The sequence below is a fragment of the Carcharodon carcharias genome, chromosome 2 (assembly GCF_017639515.1).
Source record: "Carcharodon carcharias isolate sCarCar2 chromosome 2, sCarCar2.pri, whole genome shotgun sequence".
NCBI classification, from domain to species: domain Eukaryota; kingdom Metazoa; phylum Chordata; class Chondrichthyes; order Lamniformes; family Lamnidae; genus Carcharodon; species Carcharodon carcharias.
The window spans coordinates 30,576,486-30,589,311 of NC_054468.1; the positions used below are offsets into that span (position 1 = coordinate 30,576,486).

Sequence of the window (12,826 nt, forward strand, 5' to 3'; positions counted from 1 at the left end):
GTACATATACACAACCAGACAGCTGCAAGTAGGAGGTCTTCAGATAAGGCTTGGAAATATTTGATAGTTATCTTGGGGTAGTGTAAAGTTGTATTATTCCTTTGCAGCTGTGAGGTGATAAAAGCAAGCGATGGCACTTTGTGTGAGGCTCAGATTGGACTTCAACTTTCAATCTGATGTTAGTCACCTATGTCTTGGTTCTGAAAAGAAGCAAACAATCCCTCCTGGGTACTGGAGAAAATGCTTTATTATGAATGTAGGACAAAGCCAGAATGGGTTCTTTTTGTACTCGAGAATAAACACTGGTCTGCTTACTTTACCTTTCACACCTCCAATTTTAAAAAAAAACAGAATGAAAGAAAAGTTTTAGTTCTGACTAGAAACCTAGCAACCACCATTCAATTCTAACAATTGTGTTTAACACACGCCCCATTCCTTTTCCATGAAAATTTGTTTGATAACTTGTATTATCATTTTGGGATAACTATTAGATCCTGTTTAATTAACTTCAATTTAGAGCTAATTGAGATTGTTAAAGTTACTAAATAATTCATTTTTGGTTTAGTTTTTCTTTCTCTTATATTAATGAGATAAATGAAACTGAGATAAATGGCTATGGAAATTGCCAAGGCATAAGTCTTGGGAAGGCTTCGAATCCATAATGCAGGCACTGGTAACCAACTACTATACAATGCCATATTAAATGTGGTATTTATAGCTGTTATCTCCTTGCTTAATGTTCAATTGTTGCAGCTTTTATTAATTATAATACTTTGTAGTGCCTTATCACACTGAAATGTGTCTCAGTGCCTCACACAGGACTGAAACACAGTGGCTGTTATGTTGACTGCAATTATAATTGTGACAGGATTTTGTGATTCTAGTTGGCAAACTTTCTTGTGGCAATGAACATTAATAAGTATGCAGTCACTAGAAAAGGCAAATTGGGAGAGATGTATAGTGGGCAGCCCATTTGATTTCACCATTGCCAGAAGTTAAAAAGACCTCCAGAGTCTACTTTCTGGAAAATGCAGTTACTGGATTGTTTCAGTTACCTGTGATCACAGAGATAAGTACAGGCGAGGAAAACTATTTGGCCCATCTAGTTCTTTCTTTCATTGAAACTATTGCTCCCACTAACACAACATTAAACAGCCTCTTGAATGGGTCCTTAACTTGCCTTTTACCAGTTTGTATAAATCCTTTTATGATGGATTAACTTAAAATGCTGTTCTAGATTTAGTTTTTCCATTCCACTTAGTCTCTTATATTACCTGTATGTGACTTCCTTAGATTCATCTCTTTTCAAGACTAAGAGGACTTAGTTACTTTGCCTTTCCTCCACACGAGAGGCCCAAGTTTAACTCCCTTCACCTGGTAGAGAGACCAGGCAGTGGACAGGTAAAATGGAATAAAGGACTTTGCCAGTTCAGGAAGGGAAAGGAGTGGCTAAGTGCAATTTTAAATTGTAGGCAGGCAGCAAGGGCACACATTTCAAGATGACACAGTCCTCTTTGAATATGGAGACCAGGCTCCCATGGCATAACCAGTGGCCTGATTGACAATATTAACCTGGGCCCTGAACAGGAGAGCAGTGTTGACTGCACTGTCACTGAATCATTCTGCTGACCTGTGACTGTAATCACCAATAATTCCTCTGACTGGTGACTGTGGTCACTAATAATTCCCCTAACTGGTGACTGTCATCACCAATAATTCCAGTGACTAGTGATTGTAGTCATCAATAGTTCTGTTAGCTGGTGACTGTAACCACTAATAGTTTCCCTAACTGGTGACTATAGCCACTAATAGTTCCCACTAACTGGTGACTGCTGTCAACATAAATTCTGTTAACTGGTGATTGCAGCCACCAGTAGAATAAAAGCAAAAAACTGCGGATGCTGGAAATCCAAAACAAAAATACCTGGAAAAACTCAGCAGGTCTGACAGCATCTGCGGAGAGGAACACAGTTAACGTTTCGAGTCCATATGACTGTTCAACAGAACTAAGGAAAAATAGAAAAGAGGTGAAATATAAGCTGGTTTGGAGGGGGGGGGGGTGGCAAGTAGAGCTGGATAGAGGGCCAGTGATAGTCACTAATAGTTCTGGTAACTGCCTGTGACCAAATTATTCTGCTAACTAATGGCTGCATTGTCCAGTGGCAGCATTAATCACTATTGTGATGTGATATATTAATTATTCTCATGCTTATACACAGACACCCAGTGGCGTGCAGGGATTTTTTTTTTAAAAAGAAATTAATTTCTATAGGCTTAGCAATGCCTTCTATGGTCTCAGTGTCTATATTGCCACCTGGTCTGAATCAGCCTTTCATATTTCTGTCTCCTTCCTTTGGGAAGTAATTGTTTGGCCTGGTGACAGTGTTATACCATTTGTTACATTGCCTCTCCCTCTAGGAAAAGCACTCAGATTAAGGATGTCATGATAAAACAATACACAATTCATCAAATAATAATGAACCCATGATAATCCCACAGCCCTTTTCCCATCTCATGACATGGTAATTATAAACACTTTGATTATTCAGAGGAACAATGTTGGGAACTTCTCTCCTTTGCACAGCCACTAAAAGTACTAGCTCAGGCTGTTTTTAGGATCTGGCTGATTTAAGATAAACCCAGGCCTGATCCAAGGATAATTGTATGCAAGCATAAAATTCCAGTGGAGCAAACCACATCCCATACGCTCCCATTGTATAGAGTTCTAGATCCAAGCAAAACATTGAAATATAAGATCCTGATCTGAGTAAAAATTTTCACAGTTCTCCAATTTTTCATACGTCAGCAATATTAAATATAGTCTCCTTCTTGCCAGACATTGCCTGGTATAAGCAACATGTTTTGAACTGATCATTCTGACTGTTGCTTTCAGTGTTTTGTGCCATTGGTGTTTGGGTTGAGCAGCCGAATGGATAATCAAACAGCACCAGAGATTTGCAAGTAGCTGGGTCTTTGTGATTGCAATTTATAGAGCTCTGGGGCTGAGTAGAGGATTCTGTGATGAAGTAGTCCTGAGTTTGCCAAGCTTGGACAGTAATTTACACTGATGGCAGAAAAACATGGGAGACTTTCAAAGGTCAGCTGATCATGTGCAACCTGTGTGCTTTGCGTGGTACATATGTCTCTATGTGATTACTTCCCTTTTGTATGGGTAAATTGGTTCCGAATATAATTATGCTATTTAAAACTGCATACACCCACTGCTGAATTAGTTAAAACCTACATTTTAGTAATTCCTTCTGGAGGTTCACTAATAACACTCATCTGTGTTTAACAACAAAATAAATTTGTGGGGATATCTTCTCAGCAGGGGCATATCCAGTTTGAAACAATATTTATGTATAGAACAATTCTAACCTATAATAAGGACAGTAATCACACAGAGCTGTAGCACACTAAGTATATAGTTGCACATGATTTCTATTATTGGAACCTAGGCATAAAGCCAAAAGCCCCGATTAAACATCATGATTAGTTTTCTGCTGAAAAGTCCAGTTTGGGGTAATGCACCTTGTTTCATTCCCATTCAGCATACACTGTTACAGTCATTGTAACTTTAAAATGAAAGCAACAGATTTTCTTATAAAAGTGTGTTATTCTTATAAGTGACAATTAATAAGTTGAACATCATTAAATTGATACTTTAAAAATCTAATAAAATGCTCCCTAATGTAAATTTGCATTTACTTCAATTTTGGAAGAGAAAAAGATCCTGGAGATAAAATGAAGAACTTCCAGATCCTGTACATACAGACGTTTTGTCACATCGTGTGCTTTAGCTCCACCAGTGACTGCTGGTTTTATTTTGAACATTGAGTTGATTCGCCCTCCAATTTTTACTTATTGAAAGGTTTTTTTCTTTAAAATAAGGCACATCAACATGTCAGTTCTCTGGTGGCTTCAGCACTAGAACATTTTGGGCCTGAGAAACATTGGGTGCGATTATAACTTAACCTGTCCCTTCAGAAACCCACAGGATTGGGTGCTGTTTTAACATCCAGCCTGATTTACCTCCATTCATGTGGCTAGAGTATTATTGAATGGGCTGTAAAAGCAGTGTTCCACTTGATCCCATGTGTTTCCCGCTTTGTGCATGTGCGTTTGTGTGTGGGTGTAGGTGTGTTGGTGTACATGTTTAATGGTGTGTATAGACTGATGATTTACTGTATGCATTTGTCTTTATTTTGCTATATGTATATGTTTGTTTGCCTTTATTGTGTTGCCTTTGTTATGTTAAGGTTTGTGCACGTGAATTTTACTCTGTACGTGTTTGTGTATTTATTACTGTAGGAATTTACTGAATGTGTATTGCCTATATACTTTATTTTGTGTATTAATTATTAATGTATGTCTTACAGTGTGTATTTTATATGTTGGATATATGTTTGTATGTATACTTTGTGGATGTGTGTATATTTTGTGGAAATAGCTCACAAGATAGGATCAAATGAAAATGACCCTTGTGTGCATTTGATCCCATTCTTACAGAATATCAGCCTCACTATCTAGTAATTGTGTCCACATGGTCAGGCAGACAAGACTATTGGGAGACAGTAGCATAGTGGTAATATTACTGGATTAGTAATTCAGAAGCCTTGACTAATGCTCTTGAGAGAAGTTCAAATCCCACCATGGCAGTTGGAGGAACTTAACATTGATTAATTAATTTGGAGCAGAAAACTAGACTTAGTAATATTGATCATGAACCTACGTGATTTTGTAAAAACCCATTAGTTTGCTAATGTCTTTCATGGAAGGAAATCTGACGTCCTTACCTGGTCTGGCCAATGTGTGATTCCAGACCCACACTGATGTGTTTGGCTCTTAACTGCCCCCTGAAATGGCCAAGCAAGCTACTCATATGTAGGTGGCTGACCACCTCCTGCTCAATTTAAGGATCAACAATAAATGCTGGTCTAGTCAGTGACTCTCATATCTCAAGTACAAATAAAAAAAAAATGCTTTTTGAAAGAATTATCTAAAACATATACAGATTCAGACAGTTACAGAATACAGCACACACATGCATGTCCTGGCATGGGGCTACCAACTGAAAGAAGTTAATGATATAGTCCTGACATTCTGCATAGCCAGTCTCCCGCTATAACCTCCGCAGGACTCTCCCTGCCCCGCCCCCTCCCCCAACCACCCCAAACAAAAAAAGCGTGTAAGCAGTTGAAAATGACCAGTAGCATTGTTTCTCTGCTAGTTGCGCTCATCTCTGTAACTCGAACACAGAAGCAAATCAAGTGAACACCCCAGAATTTCAGGACATCTGTTTTATACTGTGTGGATTTTACAGTGTCCATACATTAGCATTTGTTCATTGCAGTCAAGGATCAGGATAGTAATTCTGTTGCTGCACATAAATGTAATGAAGCTCATCAAAGTTGTGCAGGGCTCATAGTTCTTAATCTGCCAGTACTCTCTTCATCAGGAACTATATCCATATTGTCTTAAGTTAAACAACCTTTTAACCTAGACCAGTCATTATAACTGTCAATGCCATTCATAGATACCCAATCATGAATCCTACTCTTCATAAATGTCTGTTCTGTGCAGCTCCCACGTATGTTGTGAACTTGTTCGAAATCACATGACACATGTTGTACGATCCTTCTGCTTATGCACATGTGCTTCGAACCGAAATCTGCAAACCTGTTGAACAGCGAAGCAGAAGCCTCAACAACAATTATGCTATCCTATGCATATGATTATCTGGAACTGCAGGAGCCCATTAGCAGTGGAAAAAGGTCATCTTCAAGCAAAGTGTTTGATGATTCTGTACACTCCTCAAAATCAACAATGCCTTCTCTGATATTCCACCACCCCCCCCACCTCGTTATTTTTCAGTAATTATATCATAGGAAATATGTATTTTGAGAACTTACTGGATATTGAAAGTATTAAATGACTCTGAGTTATCCTTTCACAACTACGCTGGTTAATACATCTGATGTTATATGATTATTGGGTTGCCCACCATTGGGTGAGGTTAGTCTCAGGATCCCAAATACTGGTGCCGAACAAAATGCCACCATTTCTGATGTCCGCCTGTTGCCATGGAGCAGAGTGATTGGCTTGGTCATTCATTTATGCAAATGCAAGCTAACCACAACACCCTAGAGACATTTTGCTTTACTAGTTTTAAGCAGTGTTTGTGCTCATTAAATCAAGTACAACAGTTGGGTACTGGCTTGTTTCCATGGTTTCGCAATCGGCAAACTGACCGTGTAACACAGTAAGTGTCAAAGTTGCTGGTGATTTAAGCAGTCAGGCCACCCATCTGCTACCCTGTCTTGTGACTTTATATTGGTGACTGTAATGATTTGTGCTTTATGTACATATTTATGTACGTAAGTATACACATGAATGTCTAGATATCTATACGTAGATATTCTTGCTAACGAAATGACAGATGAGCAGAGGTACCAGATTCACTGTGATTTTGAGATTGTGAAATGTTGCATAATTACTAACTTTTTAAAAATAGCTGTCCTTTATCACTTTCTGTGCGTGTTTCCATCACATCACCAGTTGTGTGTGTGAATAGTTGGTGGCGGGGGGGGAAGCACGGAAGCGTAGGGGTAAATTATTTAGCACTTTTCCACCATCAAGATATTTTGCACTGGAGAAACATGGTGACCTTTGTACCTACAGATTTTGACCAGCTCTGATGTAATTGGGATAGGACAATGCCCAACCAATATTAACTCCTGGAGCACTTTCAACATGCCCTGTGTATCCCTTGTGTCTCACATACCTGCTGTCTGATAACATGAGCTGTTATCACCAGCACCAGGAGGCAGCTTTATAGTTATATTCACAAAATAAATACAGAATGATATAGTACTCATTTTGTTATTAATGGTGGGGCAGAAACAGTGCAACCTGACTGTTAAACTCAGGGTGCTTTTCACTTTGTTATTTATTTTTAATTGTTCCTGTGTGTGAAGCTAAGTCATATTTGATCTTTTTTATTTCCTGTTGGATAGTATCATGTGACTCTTTCCTGGGTGTACAGGGCTCCCACCAACCCCCCTGTACGGTGCAAGGCCTGTCTCCTTATTACCCCCTGATTTATCGCTGCAGTTCACAGATCTGAGGGCATATCAAAAAACAATTAAAGCGCCAAGTATCAGCTGGTACCACAGAGTCACTCAGTGACACCATTGGCTGAAAAATTAAAGGCGTCCTTCCTTTTTCTGTACGTCCTGACACATCTCCTGAGCTGTTCCTGTAAACTGGTATAAGTGGGAAAGTAAACCAGTAATTTACAACAAAAGCAATCATTTCATAAACATAAGCACTTTAAACTTTGGAATTCTCTACCCCAGAGGGCTGTGGATGCGCAGTTGTTGAGTATGTTTAAGAAGGAAATTGATGGATTTTTGGGCACTAAGGGAATCAAGGGATATGGGGAAAGGGCAAGAAAGTGCAGTTGAAGTACAATATCATTCATGATCTTAATGAATGGCAGAGCAGGCTCGAGGGGTGGTTTAGCCAACTCCTCTTATTTCTTATGGTCTTACATTTAACTGAACAATTTGACAAACTACTGGATGTGTGCAGGTGAGAAAATCACAGCTTTAAACTTGATCCAATCAACACAATAACCCCAGTCCTGATATTCTATACAATCCTTAGCCATCATGTTTCTATTCCCATCAGACCCAGCTGATCTCTATGACCAGCAGATATGAGTGCTTAAATCCATGGCTCACTACAGCTAGAACCACCACTGGCTGCAAGGTTCAGGTTCTGATTTTATTTTAAGTTTTTAAAAAGTTAAGCAATTGAACTTAATTTTGTATATGACACAGAGATGAAGGGAATTTCATTGGGATTAAGTTTTGTGGATTCTGTTTTTGGGTCTGGGACCACAGTTCAGATTAGAAAACTGATACCACTTTCAACTTCTGCTTAATTGTGATTTGTAAAAAGAAAAGAAAGACTTACATTTGTATAGCACCTTTCATGACTACAGGACATTCCAAAGTGCTTTATTACCAATTAAATACTTTTGAAGTGTAGTCACTGTTGTAGTGTAGGAAACACAGTAATCAACCTGCGCACAACAAGCTCCCATAGATAACAACATGGTAATAACCAGACAATATGTTTTTTATTATGTTGTTTGAGGGATTAATAGTGGCCTAGACACCTTGCTAACTCCCCTGCTCTTCTTTGAAATAATGCTGAGATCTTTTTTGTCCACCTGAGGGAGCAGGCAGGGCCTTGGATCCAATGTCTCATCTGAAAGATGGCACCTGACAGTGCAGCACTCCCTCAGTACTACACTGGAGTGATAACTATTGATTTTTGTCCTCCAGTCCTGGGGTGGGGTTTGAACCCACAACTGAATGAAAAGTGGGAGGAACATGAGGTGTCTGCTTTCAGTTATCACCCATAAGAAAAGTGTTTAGTATGTGACATGTGGCATTAGCTGTGCAAACCTACAGGACTCTGTAAATAAAATGACCCTGTTATTAACCATTAGGAGCAATAGTCCTCGAGTTCCATTTGTATTATCGCAGTTAACTTCCTGGAAAGTTGAAAGGTCTGCAGTTATTCATTACCTCTGTCAGCACATGTGAGCACAGCCACATCTATTAATAGAGCGGGCCATCTGACCTATTCCAAATGTGTAAATTACATACCATATAAATCTTCTCTATTTAATACTGGGTGTGGGGAGAGTTTTTTGAAAATCCTTTTCAGATGTAGACATTGTAACAAGGCTGGCATTTATTGCCCAACCCCAATACAACTGAGTGAATTACCAGGCCAATCTGTGAGATGATGAAAATCATACACTTTGACCTCAGACTGGAGTCACATATAGGTTATAGTGCAAAAGGAGGGCAAATTTTCTTTCTTAAAGGACAATAGTGAACCAGTTGAGGTTTTATGACAAGCCCAGCAGCTTCGTTGCCACTTTCCCTGATACCAGATTTTTTTTTTAACTGAATTCAAATTCTCAGATAATCATGGTGGGAATTTGAACTTATGTTCTTATGGTGTAGTACATAAGTACTACACCACCACCACCATCGTTTCATGAATCCTTTGGGTACTGAGTGAAGCTGTCTATTTTCAGGGTTTGATGCTCCATTGTATGGTGCTTGGAGACATTTTTCTCTCTACCTTTTTTGCCCTAGCTCTCACCTTGCAATGCACAGTGCAATGCCATCTATCACCCGAGCAAAACAAAGGAAATCGGAGCTTTGACAAGGGAGGGGGAGGGAAAAACTTCAACATGGTGAATTTTGAAATATGTGGCCAGAAACTCAAAGCTCTAATTGGCTGGATGTGTGTTAGTCAGCTTAACAATCCTTAGCAGCCTCACTGCAGTTATTAACAACAAAAAAACTGCGGATGCTGGAAATCCAAAACAAAAACAGAATTACCTGGAAAAACTCAGCAGGTCTGGCAGCATCGGCGGAGAAGAAAAGAGTTGACGTTTCGAGTCCTCATGACCCTTCGACAGAACTTGAGTTCGAGTCCAAGAAAGAGTTTCAACTCGAACTCAAGTTCTGTTGAAGGGTCATGAGGACTCGAAACGTCAACTATTTTCTTCTCCGCCGATGCTGCCAGACCTGCTGAGTTTTTCCAGGTAATTCTGTTTTTGTTTTCACTGCAGTTAGTGATCATAGTTCAGGGTATTTAACACAGATTACATCCCCTGACCGCCTAGCCTGATTGCAAGATCTGTGTTCCACCCTATCAAGGGAGGTGTCTTGCCCCTTTTTTATAGTGTCACAAAATGTACAGAACAATATAAGTTGTGACTCTTAAAACAGCTTGTTCCACAACCTATTCTAAACTCTAAACTAATTGTATTAGTAACAGTAGGTGGGTGATAGAGTTAATTGTGGGAGTGGTGGCAGTAACATTGAGGTGGGAGGAATGTAAGTCTCTCGAAGCAAAGTAAACTAAGGAGTTACACCAAACATGGAGGTCTCATTGTGGTCCACTTAAAATCTGCTACTTCTTCATTGACAAGGTGGTGAATTGTACAGAGAATAATTCTTGTAATGAATGGAAACATTTTACTTATACTTGACCTTGTTGGCATAACTTGGTTTCTGCATTTTTGAGCTTCCACCTCTATTCATTGCTGAATTAGTATATATTTCAGTTTAAGCATCAACACACGATTAGAAAGGACAATCCAAAAAGTCTGAAAAAGACAGAAGCTTTACAAAGTGTTCTTAGTAAATGATAGAGTGTTTGGAGAATTAAACGAGTGTCTTTGTGTTAAATGGAAGCTCAGCTCCCTTCCTCTTACTAAAAGTGCCTTCCCAGAAGGATATAGATAGTAAGAATGAGGGCTGACTTTGTTTACAGGGATCCAAAAAGTCTATTGCTCTTAATTTCAGCAGCCAGTCGAGGTAAGGGATCACTGGTTGCAAGGAGCCACCTGGTGGTGAAACACACAAACTTTTCTTGTTTCATTTCCATGAGAACAGCAGAAATCTTGTGAAAGAGGCAGGTTGATAAGAGTTTCAGTAAAAGCAAAACCAGCCAGATTCAGCCACTTCACTTCAAACTTATGAAGCCCCTTCCCTTCCCCCATGGCACAGGTTTGTGTCATGATGGATACTAAATTTTCTACAGTGTCAATTGCATAATGCACATTCTGTCATTTTTCAATTTTATTTCAAAGTTTATGAACTTGGCTGTGAGGGGCGGGGTAATGGAGATATTGTACAACATACTGTGATGATCTGATTTTATCACTGATGCCGTTTCTGGCCACGTATTAAACCCAGTAAAATGTGTTAAATGTGTAGTTGGCAAATTACTGTTGAATCTTGTCCTGAACACAACAGAGTAACTTATTGTTGGGCGGGTCATTAACTCCACCTTGATTCAAGTCTGCAGTGTTGGCAGATAGCTTACCCTTGCTGATAAAATGTTCAGCTTTTCAAGGATTCTGTGGATTTCTTCATCGGTGCTTTTTAGAATGAAAACATTTATTTTTCTTTTCACTTACTTTTATTTTTGTTTGCTTTTATTTTTGTAACATGTTTGATATAGGCAGCTCGATTTTACACAAGAAACTACAAAATATGTAAAATAAGGTTTATTGTGAAACCTGTTTTCTGAGTGGAAATAATGAGACGTATAAGCATGTGGCAGAATAAAAGTTGGGTTGATATTTAGGCTGAGATCCTTCAGCAAAACTGGAAAAATGTGATGGATAGATTGAAAATGTTTCCATACCTCCAGCTTACAAAATATGAGGGCAGGACATTGGGTTTGTGGATCTGCTGCATTTGCCCATGGTCTCCACTGCCAACCCTGCTGATGTTCATGAGGTCAAGTGGTGTGGCCATGCATACCAGACCTTTGGTGGCTTAGGTTACATCTGGTACACTCCCTTGCCAAAGAGGCTAGAAATAGTAGCCAAAGCTTATCAGGCGCAGGGTGGAGGGGAGGAGCTGTCATCTGGAACCCACCTCTCAGAAGAGGAAAGTTCCTGCTACCAAAGACCCATGTTTCATGGACACTGAAATATTAATAAAACTAGATTTTTGCTTCACATCTTAGAGGTTCAGGTTCTACTCTCAGCCTGGACTCCTTATTGGCATTGTATGCCTGATGAGAGCAGGCATAGCAAGGCTGGGTCTCGAATGACGGCAGGGTACAGGAACTTACAACTCAGGGAGTCCCAACCCTTGCCCACTGCCCCATCCCTCCCAATTAAGTTTTTGATCTTGTGGGACAAGGCGGATAGGTCAGCACCCACAAACCTGCCCAGGAAATGTAACTCCGCAACCAGCACCTGACATAGGTGGGTCCCTGTGGAGCTTGTGTCTGTTCCAGTAAACTCCTGTTGAAGTTGGTACACTGGAATCAGAGCACACTTCAAGGCCCTGAATATTCAGGTAACAGACTGACAGAACCACCAGCATCCAGGAGTAACTTCAAACTTTTCTAAAGGGTGAAGCTGAATATACATTAAAAGTATTGTCTGTATCATATACTTCAAATAAGCATTTCATTTACTTTGTGTGATACTTCAGATGCAAAGAAATGCACAATATGAAAACAAGCCATCTGTCCTAAACAGTCTATGTCAGCGTTTAACCCCCACCAAGGTGAACAATTCTAATAACGTTTACTCACCTGTTCTCATATTCCTTCAATTTCTCTTTTCACCTCCATCTATCCAATCTAATCTTCGATGTTGATACCGTTTCTACCTCAACCATTAAATCTGGAAGTGAATTCCGCAGCCTCAGAAATGCCCTGTTCCACCTGCCCTCTGTTCCACTCTCATATTTGAACTTGTATGTATGGATCTCTGTTCTTTACCCCTGCACTGTTGGAAACAGTCTGTTTCTTTTTACCCTGTCCCATCCATTCAAAATTTAAAACACTTTAGTGTGCCCTCCAACTTGGCACAAGCAATGCCATGGGACCTTTTTGAAGGATATCTGCATACAAAGAAAGTCTCATTGCATTAAACAATTGTTTTGTTGTTGTGCATTATGTGTTGGAGGTTCTACTGCTCCTGCATAGCAGAGATCATCAATATAAACTAATCAAACAGAAAAGGAGGTGAATCCTGCTCTGCACGTTGTAAATGCCTCCATTTTGATCCTAAAATATTCTGCGTTTGAAATATTTAGAATGATCTATTTGTTGTTTTGGTCGTGACATGAAGCATTACAGGGTAGATTTTCGACATACTACTCAAACATGAATCTGATGTTGCAGATCAATAGTCCATGAAAGAAATCGCCCAATTTTCATTCCCATTGGTAGCGACAAAAATGGAAATCAGGGGTGAGAG

At 39.5% G+C, this 12,826-nt stretch overlaps 1 protein-coding gene across 6 annotated transcripts in view; it reads left to right on the forward strand.

The window, feature by feature from the left end:
- mecom (MDS1 and EVI1 complex locus) overlaps nt 1–12,826 on the forward strand; it is an 837,494-nt gene that overhangs the window by 728,106 nt on the left and 96,562 nt on the right. The window lies entirely within an intron of this gene.